Genomic DNA, 7,946 nt, shown 5'->3' with positions numbered 1-7,946 from the left:
TGAGAGTCCCATGGACTGCAAGAAGATCAAACCTATCCATTCTGAAGGAAACCAGACCTGAGTGCTCACTGGAAGGACAGATCCTGAAGCTGAGGCTCCAATACTTTGGCCACCTCATGAGAAGAGAAGACTCCCTAGAAAAGACCCTGATGTTGGGAAAGATGGAGGGCACAAGGAGAAGGGGACGACAGAGGGCGAGATGGTTGGGTGTCACCATGCCTTTTCCAGTACAGGGGTAACAATAATGTCCTTCCCCACCAGGTCTTGGGAAGGATTACTGGGGGCGGGGGGATAACTGTGAACAAGTGCTTTGTATACTCAAAAGTCACCATATACCATTTTTATGGTAGATGTTACTAGAGGTTAAGTGGCAGAAGGGCAAACTTCTCAGTTCATCTCCTCCTGTTGAAATAATTTTTGGAAGGTTTGCACTGGTTCATGCAGCTCCAAGAATAGAAAATTGCTTCTTTAGCCCATGAATCTGAGTTGTGCTAATCTGTTCTTAATGCAAAAGGCTCAAGTGAATCATTAATTACAGCAACGAACATGGGAGTGGAACATGGGAGCAGAAAGCCAGCAGCTTTGAATGACTATTTGTGCCTCTATTTCAGGTTTGAGTGTGAGTTTTGTGGTAGCCAGAGCCATGTCTCACAATCAATGAAAGGAAAGGTTTTAATAGAGGGCATGGAGATGATCTATACCTACCACCAAGGGAAGGTAACCTTATTTCATTGGCCTAGCACTGCCTTCCCCAAACTGGTGCCCTCCTAGTGTTTGGATTACACTGTCACTATCATTGAGCATACTTTAAGACGGGCATATTGATAATTACAGCAGTCAATGCCACAAGTCAAAGCTGAAGCTGAGCAGAAAATACGATTTTTGTAAATATTTGACAGGGGGCCTTTCAATGCATCGTTTTTGTTGTGCATTTGCGGCGATTTGCACTCATGACCATTCAGTGGCAGTTATAGGTAATGTTGCTTTTAATACTGTTGACATCTGCAAAGGTTTCAGGGGAGGCCTACAGCTGGTGTTGTCCCATCGTTTCCTGCTGGAATCCTGTACCTTTTCCTACTATAAATGTTTGGCGAATCATGGAATCATGGAATCATAGAAATGCGGAGTTGGAAAGGACCCCCAGAGTCATCTTGTCCAACCCCCCTGCAATGCAGGAATCTCAGCTAAAGCAGCCATGACAGATGGCCATCCAACCATTTCTTAAAAACCTCCATGGAAGGAGAGTCCAGAACCCACCGAGGGAGACTGTTCCACAGTTTTGTTGTGCTGAAGTGCAAAGGCACCATTCCAGGCAGCAATAATACAGCAGCATTGAGGAAATGTTGCAAAACAACAAATGCAGTGGAATGATGTGGGGACGGTCAGCATGGCTTAAATAGAGTGAGGTTAATTTCTGTTTGTGAACACACTAAGGGGCGTTGATGGGGAAGAAGAAGAACAGTTTGGATTTGATATCCTGCTTTTCACTACCCAAAGGAGTCTCAAAGCAGCTAACATTCTCCTTTCCCTTCCTCTCCCACAGCAAACACTCTGTGAGCTGACTGGGGCTGAGAGACTTCAGAGAAGTATGACTAGCCCAAGGTCACCCAGCAGCTGCATGTGGAGGAGCAGAGACACGAACCCGGTTCCCCAGAGTCTACTGCTCTTAACCACTACACCACACTGGCTCTCACCACAAATTATGCAGTCAAGTTCCCCGCATTTGGGGAAATCGCAGGGGTCAGCACACCTGCAGTGAAATGGATGAGCCTCACCCTGGGAAAACCTCCTTCATGATCAAGGTGTCTCCCCTGCCAGGAGAGGCGATGAGTGCACATTAATGGGAGTGTGAACGCAGACCAGGTTTGCAAAGCCTGCCCCAAGGGAACAATGGCACTGATACAATGGGGGGGGAATACCTTCAGACTTAAAATATATATATATATTTTCATATTTGCATTTGCATTTTCAAAGAGAAAATTAGAATCAAATAGCATACAGATGTTGCATAGATGTGACTAATGGGTTTATGCTGGCCTTATGCAGAGATGTTGCGTAATTTGGGATCTCTCTCTCTCTCTCTCTCTCTCTCTCTCTCTCTCTCTCTCTCTCTGTGTGTGTGTGTGTGTGTGTGTGTGTTTCAGATTTCCTTATCCTGCATCATCAAATCACACAAGGGCTTAATCTATCCATCAAAATTGCCTACCCGTTTTTTTTCTGAAGCCATTAAGAAACAACTTCCTCATTTCCCTTGTAAATGAGCTCCCAAGGGGAACTAAAAGCATCTGATTCTTGGGCATAAATTGCATTGTTCTTAACTGATTTATATTTATAAAGCTAATTTCCACTTCTTAATGCTGTTTAAAGAGGAAAATGCATCTAAAGTGAGTCTGCCGGAGAGCTGGAGTGGTGTAAGCCGGAAACATCCGTTTGCATGGATGGCCCCTGTCTCATTTCTCTTTTGCATGGGTTCTTCCGATTTTTCTCATGCTATTTTCCCTCAGATCAGTAAGGTTGACATCAGTGAAATTTCCTCTAGACCAGAAAGATAACTGTGTGAAAAACACACATCGGAGGTGACAGCTTTTTCCCTTGACCTTCATGCATATATATCATAGAGTAGGCAAGCTAGGAACTCTGGTATATTGGAGATTTAGCTCTTGACACGGCAACTCTATTGAGGCAGGAGCGTGTTGGGGGACTGAGTGCTTTTTACACTACAGCATAATTTGTCTGCAGAACAAGATACTCTCTCTGTAGTCAGTCGAGTGATAGATATGTTACAGAGGGTCAGATTCACTCGCTGGGGTAATCTGAAGTGAGGGGAATTAGAATAGGGATCAATGAAGCCCAGAGGACTTTCTTTGCCTTTCTTGCTCACAAAACACCGCTTGATTCCTAGGATTAAAACATGGGAATGGATAATGCACACTAGCTTGATTTAATGTGGTTTCTGGATGCAAAGGTCTGACTTTTAAGTTCTGCACTGGATCCGCAGAAAGAAGAGGCCTTTGCAAAGAATGAGAGGAGGCTGCTCGAAATGGATTGTACATTAACCCCAGCTCCTTTTTTGATAAGGCTCCAGTGAAATGCATCTCTTTTTTGTTATTTATAGACTGCCTTGTGCAGGCATTTCAAGCAAGTGTACAGCAGTGTTATGAAATACAAGATTCAGGTCAGGTAAAATGAAAATAGATACCCACGCAGCACATACTTGGACTATGGAACTTGCTCCCACAGGTGGCAATGATGACTATCAGCTTAGATGACTTTGAAAGAGGATTAGACAAATTTGTGGCTATTGATGGCTACTAGCCTTGATGGCGGGACGCAGGTGGCGCTGTGGTCTAAACCACTGAGCCTAGGGCTTTCCAATTGGAAGGTCAGTGGTTTGAACCACCGCGACGGAGTGAGCTCCCGTTGGCTCCTGCCAACCTAGCAGTTCGAAAGCACACCAGTGCAATCAGATAAACAGTTACCGCTCCTGCAGGAAGGTAAATGGTGTTTTCGTGCGCTGCTCTGGCTTCGCCAGAAGTGACTTAGTCATGCTGGCCATATGACCCAGAAAAACTGTGGACAAAAGTTGGCTCCCTCGGCCAGTAAAGTGAGATGAGTGCCGCAACCTCAGAGTCATTCACGACTGGACTTAACTGTCAGGGCTCCTTTACCTTTCTTTTTCTTTTATGCTCCCACTACAATTTGGGGGCAGTAGTGCTTTCTGAATACCAGTTGCAGAACGCCATAAGCAGGGAGAGGCCTGCCAGTGGTGTAGCATGGGTTACCAGTGTCCGGGGCCAAACAGAGGAGGTGGGTGGGTGGGAGGAAAGTGGACAGAGTATACATGCACATTCAACTGCCTAACGGCATCTGCGTCACCCAGGAAAGTTGCAGAGGTAAGAAAAGAAGAAACATTCTGTTGCCTGGAAAGGTCACTTCCTAGTTCGCATGGAGAAGCCATTTTCAATGGAGCCCAGTGATGGAAGCATGCGGCTGTATCGAGAGAGCACTGGGTGTCGAAATTTTGTGCCCCTAGCAATTTTGTGCCTGGGGCAACCCCCTGTGCCCCCCACTCACCACTGATATAATAATAATAATAATAATAATAATAATAATAATAATAATATAATAATAATAATAATATAATAATAAATTTATTATTTATATGCCACCCACCTGACTGGGCTGCCCCAGCCACTCAGGGCAGCTTACAACAAAAATAAGTTAAAACACAGTCCTGTTATACTCAGGTCCTGCTTGCAGGCTTCCAATAGGCATCTGTTTGTCCATTTTGAGAAAAGAATTGATCTGATCCAGCAGGCTGCTTTTATGTTCTTAAGGCAAAAATATTCAAATACAATTAAAATCAAGATCAACCAGGCAGGCAGTAAAACAGGTGCTTAGAATTTGACTGCATCTAGTATCTACATTGATCGGACAAGCATACTGGTTTCTGGGAAAGTGTGTGATCTCACAAAAAACTTGGGATCATGAGAAACTCAACTCTTGTTTAATTTCCTTCCTTAATCCTCATGGTCACAGGGGGGTGTGGAGTAGAGAACGTGTTACACACATACATTACATGGAAATCGCCTGTATGTCCACCCACATATGAACCCTTAATATACCTTTCTATGAGAGTAATGAAACCATATGCATGGAGAAAATATACACTGTTCTAAACACACTTTCACATAGACCTGCACAAAAGATTATTATGACAAGACAGGAAGCACATGAACCCAACCACACAGTAAGCCATGTGATTTAAACATAGATGAGCCATGAGTATTTAGGATGAAGAAATCTATGCACAATTAATCTTAAGAGAATAAGAAGGCTTTTTCTACCAAAGGAAGCAAAATGGTATGAGCATAACCGTTTGTCTTGCTAGCCCAAGAGGATGGAGATTGGCAGCAAAGTTTTACCTTGATCTCATTAGAACAGTCTTAGCTCCACATGTTACGGCTGGTCCTTGAGAGTGACACAGAGGGAACAGGAAATCATTGGAACTGTGTGAGCTGATGGAACACAGGAAAATAGAGAGGGGTTCTTAAATAGGTTTTTCAGTTCTCTTGGTGGGTATGTAGTAAGGGGAATTAATGATGTAAAAAGGAGGGGTTTTATGAGGTATGGGTGGATGTGTTTCGGGGGAGAAAATAGTCTTTGTGGGGGAAATGGTGAGAAAATCCAGTTTATACCTGAAAGGTCGTGTCTGAAATATATGTGGCTTATTTTTCTAAGGTACCCCTTGAACAGAGTGTCTACTTGTAAAAAATGTTTTGCATATTCTTTCCTGGTTAGACAGGATATCTTGGATGAGCTTCTGTTGTTCTGCTCATCCTTCAGTAGACACCTAAGTGAAACACACATTTGTCACCTGTAGTTTGGAGACATAGTCTCTGCAAACATTTTGACCTTCAAATGGTTTCCTTATTCTCATGATCACAATCCTGTCTTCTTAGGGATTCCTGCCACATCTGCCTTGCAAGTAAGGTGAAAGGTCAAAAGAAAAGGAGAGCACCGAAAAGCAGCTACCCCGTTGGTTATGTAGTCAACACAGCAGTGAACCAAGTGAAGGCTTCACAAAGAGCATCATGGGAACACTTGGCACATGCTCATTCCATCTCCACCTTCTAAATATTCCCCAAATGACCTGAAAACTCATCTAACTGCAACACACTGAAGAGATTTCCTAGGTATTAGCATTGGAATAGGCACAGTCCAAACCTGGGCCGAAACTCCAGAAGAAGAAGAGCCAGTTTGGTGTAGTGGTTAAGAGCGGCAGACTCGTAATCTGGGGAACCGGGTTCGTGTCTGCACTCCTCCACATGCAGCTGCTGGGTGACCTTGGGCTAGTCACACTTCCAGGAAATATGCATGTGTATATAAACGTCATGGACTGGCGGGTGCAGTCTCCAGCTTCTGGAGAAGATACATAAACTGGTGGAGAGGGGAGTGGTCCCCTGTTGCTACAACTGCTCCATAGAATCTGGACCTGGGAACAGCTGCCTAGATGTTAGATGGGGGTGTGTAGGATCCAGAGCTGTAGAAGTGACCTTTGACAATAAAGAGTTAGCTATCTGACACGTGCATCCCTTTGGCTGGGAAGTGCCCTTGACAATAAGGGTTTCTGTGTGTGTGTGTGTGTGTGTGTGTGTGTGTGTAAAATGTAATTAATGTATGAGAAGAAATTAACAAGATGCTAATGATAAACTAAGTTAATTTTAATTATTTGCCATAAATGGATATTTATAAAGTTCCAAACATTTATAAAGGCTCTCATGAAAACTATTAATCTTGCATTTTTCCTTCTCCTCTCCATATACTGTTAGTTAATATGACATTGATGCAGGATCTAATTATAACTTGTTGATTCATAACCATGACTTATTGATGTCTTTAAATGCAAAAAATAATGATTTTTTAAAAATGTAAATTTTGCATGTGTTTGAAGTGGCAGTTTTAAGCACCAGGCTCTTGCACCTTGGAACATAATGTGGATCAAAATTAGCTTCTCTCCCTCCCTCCCTCCCTCCCTCAGCATCTTTTGAGAACCACTACTACTTTTTGAACAAAGAGCCATTAGACCTGATGGCTGCTCAGTTGCACTTTTAAGACCTTTTCTTCTTTAATGATGACCAATTTCTCTCTCGAGTTCCCAGCAACCGTTTTGCTAAATGTCATCCCTTCAAAGTAATTCATCCAGATATAGCATAAAATGCCACAAGCGCAATGCAAAAATCATGCATCACCTAGTTAGCTATGGCATGACTACCGTCGTTTCAGCTTTGGGTGATCAAATGTCAGGGTGGCTGTTATCTCTGCAAACAACAGGGAGGCAGCTTTGACAATGGGATTCCAATCTCCCACTGCGCTGCATTGGAAGAGACCAGCCAGAGGTGATGGGAGAAGATGGCAATAGAGCATCCTTTGGTATTATATCAGTCAGAGGAAGAGTTGGTGCCAGGTATGGAGGAAGGGCTGGGCAAGGCACACTCAAGGGAAATGTACTGTAGTTAGCTGGAAGAGCAGCTGCCTTGCCTCAGTATCAATACTCAGCATCTCGAGGCAGGGTTGGGAATGTCCTTTTTATGAAACCTGGAGAGCTGCTTCTAGCCCAGGGGTTAGCAAACATTTTCAGCAGGGGGCCGGTCCACTGTCCCTCAGACCTTGTCGGGGGCCGGCTATATTTTGAAAATAAAAATAAAAATGAACAAATCCCTATGCCCCACCAACGTATGGCTCCCAGTACGTTTCCGAGCACAATTCAAAGTGTTGGTGTTGACCTTTAAAGCCCTAAACGGCCTCTGTCCTGTATACCTGAAGGAGTGTCTCCACCCCCATCGTTCAGCCCGGACACTGAGATCCAGCACCGAGGGCCTTCTGGCGGTTCCCTCACTGCGAGAAGCAAAGCTACAGGGAACCAGGAAGAGGGCCTTCTCGGTAGTGGCGCCCATCCTGTGGAACGCCCTCCCATCAGGGGTCAAAGAGATAAACAACTACCTGTCATTTAGAAAATACCTGAAGGCAGCCCTGTTTAGGTAAGCTTTTAATCTGTGACTTTGTATTGTATTTTGATATTTGTTGGAAGCTGCCCAGAGTAGCCGGGGAGACCCAGCCAGATGGGCGGGGTACAAATAAATTATTATATTATATAAATAACCCAGAGATGCATTTTAAATAAAAGCACACATTCTACTCATGCAAAAACACGTCGATTCCTGGACTGACCGCAGGCCGGATTTAGAAAGCAATTGGGCCGAATCTGGCCCCCAGGCCTGAGTTTGCCTACCCACGTTCTAGCCAGTGTATGCAATACTGAGCTAGATGGATCAAGGGTCTAATTTAGAATGTACCCTCTCAGCACCACCCTGGTGATTCCCCCTGACATGGCTGGTGCAAATCCAGGCACCCTGGAGGTTAAAAAGGGTAAAGGGTAAAGGACC

General features: G+C 44.2%; 1 non-coding gene across 1 annotated transcript; it reads right to left on the bottom strand.

Moving 5' to 3' along the window:
- Positions 1-1,667: 1,667 nt before the first annotated feature.
- Positions 1,668-1,826, bottom strand: LOC117047684. The gene has a single exon (XR_004426746.1). It is a non-coding gene; the product is annotated as a U1 spliceosomal RNA (small nuclear RNA).
- Positions 1,827-7,946: the final 6,120 nt, after the last annotated feature.

The sequence above is a fragment of the Lacerta agilis genome, chromosome 5 (genome assembly GCF_009819535.1).
Source record: "Lacerta agilis isolate rLacAgi1 chromosome 5, rLacAgi1.pri, whole genome shotgun sequence".
In the NCBI taxonomy this organism is placed as follows: domain Eukaryota; kingdom Metazoa; phylum Chordata; class Lepidosauria; order Squamata; family Lacertidae; genus Lacerta; species Lacerta agilis.
Note: the sequence above shows the minus strand (reverse complement) of the source record. Positions and strands in the feature narration are given on the sequence as shown.